This window comes from Symsagittifera roscoffensis, chromosome 6, assembly GCF_963678635.1.
Source record: "Symsagittifera roscoffensis chromosome 6, txSymRosc1.1, whole genome shotgun sequence".
NCBI lineage: Eukaryota > Metazoa > Xenacoelomorpha > Acoela > Convolutidae > Symsagittifera > Symsagittifera roscoffensis.
Genome location: NC_087067.1, coordinates 59,874,050 through 59,889,771, shown reverse-complemented (window position 1 = coordinate 59,889,771; position 15,722 = coordinate 59,874,050). Strand labels below are relative to the sequence as shown.

At 36.6% G+C, this 15,722-nt stretch overlaps 1 pseudogene; it reads right to left on the bottom strand.

Moving 5' to 3' along the window:
• Positions 1–5,500: 5,500 nt before the first annotated feature.
• On the bottom strand, positions 5,501–7,435 carry LOC134847829 (cytosolic non-specific dipeptidase-like; annotated as a pseudogene).
• Positions 7,436–15,722: the final 8,287 nt, after the last annotated feature.

Genomic DNA, 15,722 nt, shown 5'->3' with positions numbered 1-15,722 from the left:
TCAGTTTTACCAATTGTGTTGTGATTGCATCATATTTTGCATTTATTGCAAAACGTATTTAGTTTAATTAACAGGTCACTCCTTTATGACCTTCATTGGCCCTTCTCTCCGGCGGAGAGAACGATCTCTCTCATTACTTTAATATTTTAACTTACCGACTAATTCACTTTAATTCTTTAATCTTTTAAAAGTTTTAACTTAGAATTAGCTACAACAAAGTAACATTTTATCATGGCGCAGTCAAATAACGAATCTAACGTGAGAGGAATACCTTTATTTTGGCAAAACCATAATGTAGATCCCCCCATTCCCTGGGAAGACTGGAGTGATCTGTTTCACTTAGCTATAATTGCCAAAGAGAATATAGACATAGAAAACTTGCTAAATCCTTCGGAGAGACATCACCCACAACCTCCAAATTTGGAAAATCCGACGGACGGTGAAACAGATTCTCAAAGACGCTCGAGAATGGAGAGAAACACCCAAGAACAAAGATGATATGACGAAGAGGAATCAGCATCTATCAAATCTGAAACCTCGAAATTCAATGGAATGCGACTAGAAGAAGCTGATAAAAAACTACGATCAGTTCTATACCTAGCACTGGGAAAAGAAGGAAAAAGGATCTTCGGACAAATAAGTGTCAATGTTAGTGATGGAAAATGATTGGTTAGTTAGTAACATTTCATAGAGATAGTTTTATCAATAACATAACTGTTTTATAAAGACTAGTTAAGAACTGGTTCTAGTTTGCTTCTATATTTATTGACACAGGTTGAATTTTCAATTGTTTAGGGTTTACGGTTAAGATAAAGTCAAAGATTTTCTTCTGTGCTATTTTATCTAATAATTGAAATCAGGGGCGGGGTTTAGATTGGGGGCGGACGCCTTCTCTCCGAGATTCGACACCCCTCTTTAAACTATTTTGAGATATCCATTTTTGTTGACGGACCCTATAAGTTTTATAAAGATATGTACTAATTTTGAGGGGAGCGCGAGCCAAAAAACGCAATTTTCGGTCAAATTTTTCCAGAAAAAGCTTAAAAACGCCTTTTTGGCCTGTTTTTTTTTCGAAAATTGCTCTGCGGCGCTCAAAATTAATGCTTTGGGAGAGCTCGGATTATCAATATGATCGACCTTAAAAACCTTCCCCCATCGAGAAAATCCTAGATACGCCCTTGTTGGAATAATCTGAAGAAATCCTCAAAAAAAATTTTTTTGCAAGCTGTCTTTATAGATAAATAGTTAAATTTGTTGAAACTGAAAGCTAAAAGGTATACAAAGATAACATAAGCCACTTTTAGTACGGAATTTTTATCGTTTTATACATGAAAACTTGATTATCTACAACTATCACAGTAACCCAGCTCAATTGCACAAAACTAGCAAGCGTGTTTCCAATGATCAATCAATCGCTCGCAACAAGTTGGTTGTTGTTCTGATCCAGCTATTCGTGTTAAGCCATATCAAAAATCGGTTTGAAAAATTTTAAACTTCATAGACCAAGTTGATTAGCGATAAGTAAGTATTTCGAAGCAAACTATTCAGGCAATGCAATTTTGAAATACTTCAAGTTATTCCATGAGGCAAATCATACGATGAAAAGTTTTTCAAGTTATTTTATGTGAGGAATCAGATGGCAAAAAAATAAAGTTTTTTTTGTTGAAGCCGTTCAAGTGACAAAACTTTGAACTTTGAAGTTATTTCATGGGGCTAATCGGATGACGAAAAAATTTTTTTAAGCAAGCTATTCAAGCCTTGAAACGTCGCCAGGCAATTAAAATTTTTAGTCCGCGCTTCTCCCTCAAAATTTTTTTGTAACTAGGCTGTTCTTTTGAAACTCGTTTGCAATTTCTATGAGAAAACGAGTAAACTCGAAAACAAAGACAAAAATGATAGTGTCCGGCAAATAAAAAAGTTTTGAAAGGAAACCATTTTGATGAAGCATTAAAAAGACGCTACACACAATTTCCCAAATGTCAGCCGTTTAAATCCAAAACGTAAAATCGCTTTTACGAGAACAAACTAAAAATAAAAAACCTAGAAACTGTATGCAATTTAACTTTCCGGCAAAACCGTTGTAATTTCCCATTCTTTCAACATAGAAAAAACGAAAAAGTCGAAAAAACTAGATCTATTAAAAAAGATTGAAGCTGATTTTGAAACAAAAACATACCAAGACAGTAGAATCTGAAATAAGCATTAAAAGATAATGAACCCAGCCAGCAGTAACAAAGCCGAAAATTTCTTGGCCGCAAACCTTTAAGCCGGAAAAAAAACCACTAGACTTAAGCCTTGTGAAAATTATTAAGTCTCCTCAACCTCAAAACACTTTCCTTGCTCTTCAGATGAAACACCAGAGGGCCACTAAGACTATATATTTAGGTCGCAATATATTAGGCCTACAAAAAAACAAAAAAGCCGGAACGAAACAAAAAAAACTAATAAGAATTTATTAAGTCCCCCTCACTCTTAAAAAACAGATACCTACACACAAGCCTTTTTCGATCATCAAAAGAAACAATTTGAAGCCAATAGTCCGGTATAACACAGGCCGAAAACTACCAAGCCAAAAACAAGGAAGAAAGCAACCGGAAAACAAACGTTGTCATGAAAAACTTGAACTATAAATTCTATTGAGATTTTTAGCATTTTATAAGGTATGTTCATATTGAGATGACTCTAAATTAGGTCACTAAGTTGATAGAATATATAAAATAAATTTATTTGGGCAAAAAGAAGTATTTAAGCTAAAAAATATTCACTAAGTCAAGGTTGAAAACATTACGAAAAGCAGAGGTAAATCAGAACTGTAAAGGCATTTTTAAGGTAAACAAAAAAATTCTAAACAAATGTACTTTATGGCAACCAAACCGTAAAAACATAAGCAGACAATTTTTTTAAATTGATTGTTTTTCTGTCCCAGCCGCCTTCGTTTCCTCAAGACCAGGTGTGACGGAGACGCAAAAAAAAGTGAATTCATAATGAACTGAACCTAAATTTACCATTTCTGATTTTGACCATTCTGTGAACAAAGTTATTTACCCCGGAAGAAAGTCTAATAACCGATTGCAAAATTCGCAAGGGCAACTAAGAAATTAGAGTTCAATTTTTTTTGCCAAAGACGGATGTTGTTACTCAACGGTGTCCAATTTAAAAACATCACAAAAACTAAATTCAGTTTATTGATTTTCAATTTGAGAAAAATTTAAAAACTGAAATTATTTTGTGTGATGTTTATCAATTGGACACCGTTGAGTAGTGACATCAATTTTTGGAAAACAACAAAGCTGATTGACTCCCCTCGATTGTCGCCTAAATCTGTAGTCATCTTAAACAATGTCTTCATGCCCTATCGTTTGTTTTAGCTATCATCGTAAACAAAATTTGCGTTTTCTGTTTGTCGGCTCAAAAGACTATCAGTAGGGTAGGCTGTAGGCAACAACCAATATGGTAAAACTTAACTTTTTATATAAACTAACTATTAATACGTATATGAAAATTTCAGCCCATGTAAAAAATGAAATCCATCATTACCTTAATCAAACCTTCATGTATAGGTGTGTTTTTAATTAAGCTTCATGCATAGGTGTGTTTTGGAATATTGTAAATTCATGTTTCATGCAATTGAGCGGTAAATTCGTTGGTTTCAGTTAATGAAAAAAAATATGCTTCAATTATTTGTTTTTGAAACCCACCAATAAAAATCTGAAAAAAAATTGTTGTTATATTTTCAACCGTACCTACAAGCTCGATTAAAACAATGTACAGAGCTCAATTTTGCAGTGCGCCTCCTAAATCTTAATAAGAAACTTAAGTTTATGAAAAAAATCATTATTTTTAACGCCGTATAATTTTTTGAAATGAGTTCTAATAAAATAACGTATCATAGAACTTCGATGTTTTAATTTAAGAATTTAAGATAATCTTAAGAACTTTTAAACCAAAGGTTACTCAGAATTTTAAAACTATTAATTGAGTAAATACTCACCGAGATCCTATCAAAATTTTTCAAGACATTTAGAAACAGAGGAAGCAGAGCAAATTATTTCAAGCAAATTTAAAACAATAAACCAAACAATTTTCTCCGTTTGCCACAATTCGAACAAAATTGGAATCTATTTTTTTTAACAGAGTATGATTCCGATGAAATATAATCCTGTGGATAACAATCTAAAAATTATTAAAGTAATATAAAGCAATACCAAAACCAAATTAACAAAAACCATAGCAAAGATGCATGCTTTGAAAGCTTGCTCTCCTCGAAATTGCTCGTACTTTTGCCCCGAAACATAAGACATCAAATCCGCGTAAAATTGCCGTTACTGAAGGTAACAAGTTACAGGCATTACATAAGCGAAAATTGATTATTAGCAAAGTTACATGGTTCAGAAAAACTGCCAGCACAAAAAATTAATACACAGAGGCGAAGCGGAGCTGCGCACACTTGCGTTTAAAAAATTTAAGCACAAAAAACATAAGTTGAAAAATTGGAAAACGGTAAAAAATCGAGTTCTACCAAAAAAAAAATAAATTTTATACTAAAAACTAGCTAAAACTGGAAGTACCTGTTTCATAATTTTTTGAACTAATGCGGAATGAATCGGGTAATTTCAAATTTTCAAAAAATGGGTTTCACTCAAAACCTTATTAATTTTTCTTATAAAATAAGTAGGAGTGGTTATTTTAGAGAACTTGGAAAGTTACCAAGAACAATGTTTTTCCTCACAATTCTTAAGGCGTAGCAGTTTTTGCACGGAAGTTTCCGACAACCTGTTGTTCGATTAAATAATTGATATCAGATTCGGCTGGGTAGTATTCAGTTTGAAATGAAAAACAATCAAGAAATCAAATCCTTCATCTTTCTCAGGGCCAATCTTTTTTTTTAAATGAACTATGCTGCTTATATAGCGGAACTTCTCTCAGCCCTTCTTTTGATTGAAATCAAAACCTCACATTTGAGTTTTTCGTTTCCGAGAAAAGTCAAAAGGTTTCAAAAACGGTCAAAAAACCAAAATTTTGTTTTAGCCGAAGACCATAAATTTTCGTGTTAGGCAAATTGTGTGAGCTATTTATGCAGTAGAGCCTAATACGACCCTTTTTTCCAATGAAACTAAACACTCAGATTTCAGAGGGTAGTTTTCGAGAAAAGTTTTAAACAAAAAAATCGAAAACTTTTTCCGAGGGTCATAACTTATTGCGTAAAAACATTTGGGCGTAACTGTTTACGCAAGGGAGCTTTTCGTATCTTTTCTACTCATTGTAACCAAAAACGCAGATTCGGGAGGGTAGTTTTTTACAACGGTCAAAAAATCGAAAGTTTGACTTTTCTCAAGGTTAAAACTTTTTGTGTAAGAGAACTTTGACAGAGCCGCTCCTACAGGGGAGGTTCCTAGAACCTGTTCTATCTATTAAACCTAAAATCTCAGATTTGGGAGAGTTGTTTTGGAGAAAATGTGAAAAGCTTGAATCAGTTTTCTTACCAATGTTTTCACTTCAACCGCTGCGTATGTTTAACCAATTTAGGAACAAATCAGCTCGATACTGCTCAACTGCAATTTCCAAATGAGAAAAGCAAGATAAAGCTTTTATTTACACTGCGTATATCTCGAATCATTAACAACAGTCAATTTCAGTTCACATTAGTTTACTTAAGCATCAATTAGCGCAACTTGAGTCAGGTACTCAGCGAACAACTCCATTCCTTTGAAATAGTTTCTCTGGTCTAGCTTCTCGTTTTGAGAGTGGGCAGAGTCGTCACATGCGCCCATTGGTAGCAACATTACACTTTTCTTGAGTGCATCTTGGAAGGAAAGAGTGACTGGAATATTCCCGCCTTCTCGCGTCAGATCCGGCTCCACTCCAAACACATTCTTACACGCAATTCGTCCCGCTTTGAATTGTGGGTCATTAAAGTCTGCCAGCCATGCTTGAACGCCGTGTTCCAATTCAATTTCTCCCGAGTCGAGTTTTTTTAGACAATTACGCTCAAAATCTTGCTTCAAAATGAGCGGTTTATCCAAAAAAAAACCGCTCAAATCTTGCTGAAAAACCGCTCAAACCGCTCATATCTTGAGGGGTTTTTGAGCGGGATCTCGACCCGGGTAACTTATTTGGGCTGCCTAATTTCGCAAAAACACTTTCAAGATGAGTCTTCACAAGTTTTTCCACTTTTCCTTCATCCATGTTTAGGACAAGTCGGATAGAAAACTTCGCAGTGACCTTTCGAGGAATGACCGTTTTGGACTCTGGATCCACAAAAGCACCTTCGATACCATGGAGTGACAGAGATGGGAATCGCCATCTGTTCATCATGAGTAACTCTTTCGAATCGTGGATCAATTTGGTTGCTCCAATTTCGTATTGAAATGTTCCGGGTCGAAGTCAAGTTTTGGGTACACAAGTTTCTCATCCTCTGAAACTGGTGCGACCATATCGTAAATTCCAGGCACTAAAATTTTGCCTTTGTTGTCAACCAGACTTGACATTAGGTTTACAAGATCAGTCATGGCTTCCGAAACTGCGCCTCCATAGACACCAGAATGAAGATCTTTGCATGCGCATTGGACAGACACGAAGAAATATGCCATTCCACGGAGTCCATAAGTCAAAGCCCAGCGAGTAATTGTCAGATATACACTCGTAATCAACGCCTTGCAGAAACTTATCCTTTTCATCATAGACTAATTCCTGGAGACCTTCAGATCCACTTTCCTGGAATTCAGGTTCACTGGAAGCTTCGCATGCTTTAAAAGCTTCCACTACATTCAACCAGCCAAATACTTGACCTTTGTCATCGGTTCCGTGTTCCAGCCATCGGATAGAGCGGCTGGTTGTACATCCATATGTCCGTACACACAGATTGTCTTCTTTTCAGGGTCGTTTCCCAGTTTTCCCAGAAGGATCGGCGGCAGTGGAATTTTGCCCTCGGGAGTCTTCTGCATTCCAATGTCTTTCAATGTGGTTTCAGCACCAAGTTTATCCCATTCGGCTTTCACAAAGTTAACCATTCGAATTATTTCAGGTCTCTGGGCGGGACTGGCAGACACGCTCTGGATAGCTACCCATTCTTTCAACCTCTCAACGCAAAGCTTATGATTCTGCTGCAAATGTTCAATTACTTTAGCAGTGGATGCCATATCAAGATTATCAACACAATTAATCAATCTGAAAATTGAACGGTTCGTTTACTAAATGGTTTTATATATTATCTAAGAAACAGCAAATAAAAATATACTGCCAGTTAAATATATAATTGGACCTTTGATAATAAAAAAGAGAATATGATCTCAAAATATTCGCTAAGATTTACGCCTGAGAAACCCGATAAGAACAATCGCGTGCGTAAATACTTAGTGGAAGAAGCAAATTAATTCATGAATTTATAGAAACAAGACATGACACTCCAAATATAGGTGCAAAAGTTACAGTGCGTCAATAACCTGCGTTTTATTTAAGCACAAAACTATACAGCGCGCATCACGGAATAAACCTGGTTGTTCAGATTGGATGCCGGACATCAAGCCGACGGGACTTCAAGCCGAATAGTTCTTTATAAACTCGTGAAATATGATTAATTTGAAAACTTTTTTGAAGAATTTCTGAATTTCACGATCTTTCTTCACAAGTTATTGGCGTTTTCATAAAAGTTAACCCTCCAAATGATGTTTCGGAAAGTTCAAAAGTAAAACATGGTTGAAGGCATTTTTCATGTTCATAATTTATGCATTTCAAAACCGGCTGATGATATTAACGGATGCTAAACTTTTTGAAAAATTTCTGAATTTCACGATCTTTCTTCACAAGTTATTGGCGTTTTCATAAAAGTTAACCCTCCAAATGATGTTTCGGAAAGTTCAAAAGTAAAACATGGTTGAAGGCATTTTTCATGTTTATAATTTATGCATTTCAAAAACCGGCTGATGATATTAACGGATGCTAAACTTTTTTGAAGAATTTCTGAATTTCACGATCTTTCTTCACAAGTTATTGGCGTTTTCATAAAAGTTAACCCTCCAAATGATGTTTCGGAAAGTTCAAAAAAAAACATGGTTGAAGGCATTTTTCATGTTTATAATTTATGCATTTCAAAAACCGGCTGATGATATTAACGCATGCCAATCACAAGTGGTGCATCGTCATGAATAACGTTTATTATGGACTAAACTAGCCAACATTTTTGAAAAATAACGTTTTACAGATGATAACATAGTGTTTTGAGGTGCTTGTAAAGTTTTAATTTCGGCTTGAAGTCCCGTCGGCTTGTTGTCCTAGACCCGTTCAGATTACCCTTAAACGCTTATCGAGTACATTTCAATTCTAAAAGAGATGAAAAAACAGGTTACATATCAGTATTTAGACAACCGCGTATTCAGACTGGTCAGTACTTAGACAAATACTGTTTCAACCAATCAGAATCGAGACAAAGAAGAAATTAATAAATAATTATGATTTATTTTGGATTATTTATGTCTTTTCTCGATTCTGATTGGTTCATACAGTATTTGTCTAAATACTGACGATTATGAATACGCGGCTGTCTAAATACTGGCTGCACTCCGAAAAAACACCTCCACATCTTATGCTAAATAGAGGATCTCGTTCAGTATTCCCCCTCTGATAACAAGTAACGAATTGCCGCCCCTATAATGAAACAAGACTGCTCGTATATCAGGGCAAAGCCCTGAATGTTCCGACTGTCCCTTAATTCATATCAAATAGTTTTTGGGAAAAAAAAATATTGAAAATCCCCCTACACTTTGGACAATATCAAAGTGTAAAATTTTGGGTCGTAAGAAATTAATACGACCAATTGGCTCAATTCAATTTGGAGCGATTTTGTTCTGCAGGTTAATTCGCCGCAACGCTATAATAATTCGCGTTACGCTCTCAGCATAATGAAAAAAAAAACCCCACACTTCATATTAAGTACAAAGTGATAGATTTTGCGCCTACTAACAAATCAATTATGGCATATAAGCTTCCTTGAACCAATTTGAAACGATTTCTAAGACGGATTAAATCTCGCTTACGCGTTAATGGCTTGAAATTTATCGCGCGTTAATTGTCCCAAATTGGCCAAAATGGCAATCTTTAAACCCCCACAACTTTACGAAAAATGATCACAGGTGAATTATATTTTCAAATTCAATCTCAGGACAACAAAAGCTTTCGAATGATATTTAAAAAAATGCGTCAAAAACGGCTAGTTAAAAAGTCGAAATTTGTCTGAAGAAAAAAACACACCCCGAGCACAAATATTCCGTTACTTTCGTATCGAAAGTCGGAACAACAATTCAACGGCTACGCATATGTGAATTTTGTGCCTAGTAACTAATCTCCTCCACTTTTGCAAAAGGATGGAACAGTTAAAGAGATCTAAATACAAAATGATATATATAGTGACGTACTAATCAGAAATTTAAGTTCGGCTGATGTCCTGCACCCATATCATTTATGACTCTTCGAACGTTTCGGTCTCCGTCGGCTGATGTTCTGCACAAAAATTGGATATGCTTAACAATCGCCCTCTGTGTTATCTACTAAAAAATTGACACTCATATAAATCAGAAAAAATAGCCTATCTAAAACAATTTACAATGATTTATAAATCGAATTCGTTCGCCGCTTACGAAATTTCGTGCGATATTAATTCCAAATTGACCATTTTCTGCAATTTTGCAAAAATTGATCACAGGCGGAATATCGGTATATGTGAGTTGACTGAACGACTGTTACAGTATTTTATGGCACCCTTGGATGTTTTTACGACATCATGACTACAGGATCAAACACCATTACGTGGTTGTGTGCGGGATGATTAAGAAAAACCAATTTTGAGCAGTTTCAGATGACTGCGCGGGCGCACTCTAAGACGTCGGGCTAAACTAAAAAGCACCGTGTGTATCGGCGGGTACACTCTTAACGGTCAAGGCTAACCGTGTGGCAGCGTGTGAATTGGCGGACGCCTTTCTACACGGGATAGCCGTGTGGCAATTTTTATCTTCAAACAAACTTTCCGATGTTTCCTCAATTGGGCTTCTACCAAAAAAACTGTACGCGAGTAATTTGGTGCGCGAGTAAAATGCAACACTTGGTAATCATGAATCTGGCTTCTACAACTAAGATTGAAGACGTTTCCAAAATTTTGTAGAGAAAAGTAAAACAAAAAACCTAAATTAAAGAATGCATTTGTGCTCGATACAGTTTAGTTTCCAAAAAAACTTGCACATCTTTTGCCCTACCTTATATTATTGTTTAAATTTTGTCAAATCGAGTTTTGTGAATGTAACTCAATCTCAGAGCGTTGTTATGGCAAACTAAATGCTGCTTTGCAGAGAGTTATTGTATCACTGGAAGTGAAATCTTAGCCGAGTTAGTAATTTCCGTTTCAGAGGCAGTGAACTTCTCCTATCTCGGCCTACAAAGCAGACCGTGGATGTGGGGTAAGAAGTCTTACTCAAAGTTGCGGCTGATGCGAGCGATACTGAATTGGACTTGTTCCACAATAGCATTAAAAGTTAATACTATATATATGCACATAAATTATCTGGTCATAGTAAATTTTAAGAAATCGGGGGCTGTTTTCATCCGGATTTATGTACAAAAAACGCATTTTTGGAATAAGGATATCAAGCTTCTGAAATTCAGTAGTTGAAATGATTGGCTTCTTTTCAAAAACAGATTTAGATTCTTAAAATTATCATATAAGGTCGTAAACTGTTTTTTGAGGCTATGTGGTTTTCCAAAAAAAAATGTAACTCAGGTTTTTGAATAGTTTGTAGAAAAAAACAGCCTGGTCTACGCTTCAGACAAAAAACTTGAACTTTAATTGCAAGAATATTTTGTACACAAAAGTTTTGTTTGAGCACAAACATAATTTGCTCGAAAACCTCTAAACTTGATTTAGGAGAGTTAATTGATCGTTAATCCTCCAAGTAGAAAAAAAAACACTGAATAATTGATAATTATGCTGACATTGAGAGAACGAGAAAACAAACAGACTGTGACTAAGAACGTGTGACAAGTTGAAGGACAGCCGGAACATTCAGCGTTTTGCCCTGACTCAAATTTTCGCATCAGCATTGAGAAAAAAAATTTCTGCATCGTGGAAAATCGGTCGTCTAATTTCTCGCTTTCAAGCTAATTTATCGCTAGCCATTTTAAAAGAATGTACATGCAACGATGTATGCCTCAGATCATTCTGCGCATACTAACAGCACCGAGATTCGTCGCACGACTGGTTTGTTTTGCTTGTTTGCGTTTGAACCAAATGTCGGATCATGTCATCTATGGCGAATCTAGGGTTTTCCTGAGGGGGGATTTTCTAAAAAAAAAGAAATATTTGTCGACCTTCTTTTTTAAGTCGACCAAATTAATTTTTGAGCTCTCCTAAATCATTAAAAAAGACCCTGTTGTGGCCATATTTTTTGCCCAGGAGACAAACTTTTGAAGAACATGCAAAAAGGCGTTCTTAAGCACCCTTTGGACAATTTTTTTCGTGCGCGCTCATCCTTTATAAATGGTATATATTGGCGCCAAAGGCGCTTTAAGAGAACTTTTAGGGTCATTCAGTCAAAAATGAAGTCTTAAAATCGTACCAAAGGGGGTCGTCTTGGTTGTGGTGATAATTACAGTTGATTTTCTGAAGGCATCTCTTTTCGAAAGTTTGCAATTTTTTGACGTCGCTTTCATTTATCGGCCAAAAATTAAGATTGTTTTTACGCATGCGTTGAAATTTTTTATTTTGATGTTTCTTGGTATCTTCTTTTGCTTCCAGATGGGGTTTAGGCTGGCGAATGCACCTACGGCTTTCCCGATTCGGGCCTTCAGCTCGGACGTTACACTGCCATTTAATGCAATCCGACTACCCAAGTAAGTGAATTCATCCACTCTCTCTAGAGGCTCGTTCTTCACGGTGAACTTGGCGTTAGGGTTGTTCGAACAGAACTTGGTTTTTTGGACATTTATCTGGAGACCAACATACGCTGAAGTTTGAGTAACTTTGTCTAGGAGTCGTTGCGCATCACTCTCGTTTTCTTCAAGTAGGCATATGTCATCTGCAAATTCCAGATCAGCGATGATCATGTCATCCAGTACAATGCCTAACTTGTCACCCTCAAGGGTTCTTTTCATGACCCAGTCAATGGCAAGGTTAAAGAGAAAGGGAGATAGCACCGGTCCTTGTCTGACTTCACTGAGGATGCTGAATTTATCTGGTGATACTGTTGTAGGCTCGCACTTGGCAGTACGTCTCAGTGACCACCAAACTTCACACCCCCTGCCGACATCTCGCATAAAATAACAACCCGAAGGCTAAATTGGCTTGAACACGTGCTTCGAATGAATGAAGATGAAGTACCAAACGCAACATTAGAATTCGTCAAAGGTGAAAGTTGGAGGCGGGCACCCGGGGGCACAAGAAAAACAAGAAGACTGGTGCAAAACGAATTGAAGCCACATTTGAAACCCCCCAGGATGACTTTCAAAAAGTGGGAACAAGATTGGTTCGACATCTATAAAGAAACTGCTGCGGACAGGCATCAATGGCGTGGACTTGTGCGTGATGTTGTGGCGGGAAAAGGGCAGCATTGCCTGGAAAAGCCCTAACTGGAACTGGAACCAAAGGGGGTCTCTGGGTAGTGAAGAGTCGAATTCCTAAGGAGGAAACTTCCGAGCGTTCCAAACCACAACCCCCATTAAATACGCTCCAGATGTCATCTGGTTGGACCGTTCATTTCCGAGGGATTTCTTACATGGTACAAAATTTGGCACTTTTGACATTTTTAAAACAATGTACCATGCGTATCAATAGAGAATATTTATTAAGACACCATTTGTTTTAAGTGGGCTACAGCTGGGGCGAATGGGAAGATAGCACGGTTTTAAACAACACACATCATATCGGGAAGAAAGGCATGTCCCGTTTGCACTGTGATAATATCGTTTCCGATTCGTCTATGTGCAATTGAGTCCCCACGGAGATCACAAAATGGATCAAATTTGTCGAGGAGCCCCAAAGCAGGAGGAAAACCATCGAATCATGAGGAAAGCTGAATGGACGACTTTTTGAAAACTTCACTTCAACCGTCGACATGTAAATTAACCTAAACAAAATTTCTGAATGTTTCTGGCTCGGTATACAATCAAAAGCTGGAGACAATCAATGGGTGAGTCTTCAAGGCATGGACTTTTTGCTACAAGTACGAGGTAACTGGAAAATAATTGAACTTAAGGATCCTCAAACAGAGCTGAAGTTGAAAAACCAAGGCCGCCCTCGGCTAAAAAGTAGTTTTGACGATGTTAGTCTAAAAATCTGAAAATGAATCAAACCAATATATGAACACCGCCTGAAACCGAGTCTCAGTTTCTATTGACTTCCTGGTTGGAAAAAAATGATCGTTTCAAAACTTTTCCCTGTTTAAGATATTGTTGCAAACTTTTCCTGTCTCAAAAACTAATAGTTTCCAAGGAAATAAGGTCTCACATTTTGTTGTAAATTATTCCCCTTCAAATAATTAATATTTGGAATTTCAATTAATTTATTCAAATCCAAATTTCAGCAATTGTATTGTATGAAGCATTATTTTTTTAAAACTTAATTTAAACAGAAGGTCAAAAGCATCAAAGTAACCGAAGTTACTATGACACTTTTGAAGCATTTAGACCCAAACTTTCAAGCACAATGTTTTGAGTACTAGAAAACGGCAAGCACAATCAAGTTTATTTCGACCAGAATACTTCGACGCAGTTATATTTGTTTGAAGGTTCATTTTTTTCACTTTAGGGCATTTCGAGGTATTTAAAAAATGTATAGGCTCTTTTCCAGTTCCCCCTTTCAAAACAACGAATTTTTTGTTTATTTTACGTGTTTTTAAGGCTAAATTCGTGATGTTACGCTGTAAAGTATGAAGAACAAATCTGTTCACAGTTGTCGATTTGTTCACCTCGCTAAACTTCATTACAACATGACAACGTTAACTAGACTTTTTAAAATTGAATTTGAGAGGGGGAACTGGAAAAGAGCCAATGTATATTACGGAAGTTTTCTCACATTTTTGCATCATCAGGTTTAGAAAAAATTATAAATTGATCATCGATCATAAAAATATCCCAAGGCATTGGCTATACAAAATCATAAAAAGTCAAATCAAAAATTTTCAAAGTTGAAAATCGCGCCAAAATTACATCATGATTATATCACCAGACTTAGTTTCTGACTTAAGTCAAGAGCGACCCTGGGTTAGTTCTCGAGGCTGCCAATAAGTTGCATCCAAACTAGCAGTTCACCATAGCAGAACTTGATAGTAATGGTAATTTGACCCTTTTGGACTTAAATGTCATCGTGAACTCAGGTAAAAAGGTCCCATGTGGGTTATAACAAAAACCCACTGATACCGTCACCATTCTAAATTTCAGATGTTGCGCACCTTTGCAGTACAAAAGAAACGTTATTAAAGGGGTGGTTCTCGGTTCATAGGGTTTTCAGTGTGACATTCGAACAGAATGTATCAAAATGCAGTTCGAATTCGAATTTTTATTTGCAACATTCGTCTTCTTCGGTCACGCATGAGGCTTTAAAAAAACAGGCCCTAAAATCATTGGCTCAAGAGTCAGGGACACTATCTCTTGTGTTTTTCTACCTCAAAACGGTCGGAGCCAGTTCGGTTCACTTGCGACATGAGACTACAACCCGTTACAGCTTAAAGGCCACTACCAAAATATCGCTCCACTCCAGAAATAAGAACGTCCCCATACTTAGGTCTCAAAATACCCAAAAAACACAAACGCCGATAAAAACAGGGTCGGAACAATCCGTTAAGTTTTTTTTCATTAGACAGTGGGACTTTGATCCATTTCAGATGGATCAACCTAAAACTCGCCTTATCTCAACATAACAATCATAAAACACACTCGGGAAAAATAAATTGAGTACTCACATATCAGCACACTTGAGGATTGGAGTAATTAAGATACAAAGTAACTCTAGCAGAAATACAGTTGAATATAACCCAAGAAGTTTTCCGCCAACGAATCCTAATTAAAGGAAATGAGTTTTAACTTGAGAAATTAGTTTTGGGGGTTTGGACCATTGGGAGACTTCAGTAGCCTACCTTTCCACTGAAGGTTCACTCTGGTTCAGTTGAATTTCAATTCGCTCTCGGGAATACTTTGTCTCCTATATCAGATAGGACAGCTCTACTCTTGTTTTCTATGACGGAAATTGCGTATAGCAATTTCCCACTGTTTTTATCTGACCACTTTCCCGCAATTGTAATTCGGTCGTTCCGATTTTTACTTTTGAAATTCAGTTGCTGCGAGAAAGTTGAGCATGACAAGCTCAATTCGAAATTTTGAAAAATTAAACTTCATCCCAAAATCACGTTATTTCGTATTCCTCAAGGTCAAACTTCCAGACATGACCGACTGGCACTTACTCCCCGGACTCAAGATCGATGTCCTCATCGCGTGCTGTCGTCTGTCAGTGAATCCCAGAAAACCGAGTGTTGCTCAAGGTACAAAGCCAGTGGTCATTTACAGATGTTTGCAGCAGACTTAAGTTTATCTACACCCCAAAGTTCACAACCATGTAAAATTTTCACACTATCGCTAAACAGCAATCAAAATCTGCATACACCCGCACCTGCTAATAATCTAAAATTTCTTTTCTCCCATTCAATAAGGAAATAAACATGCAGCATTTTGATTTATATAATAGATAT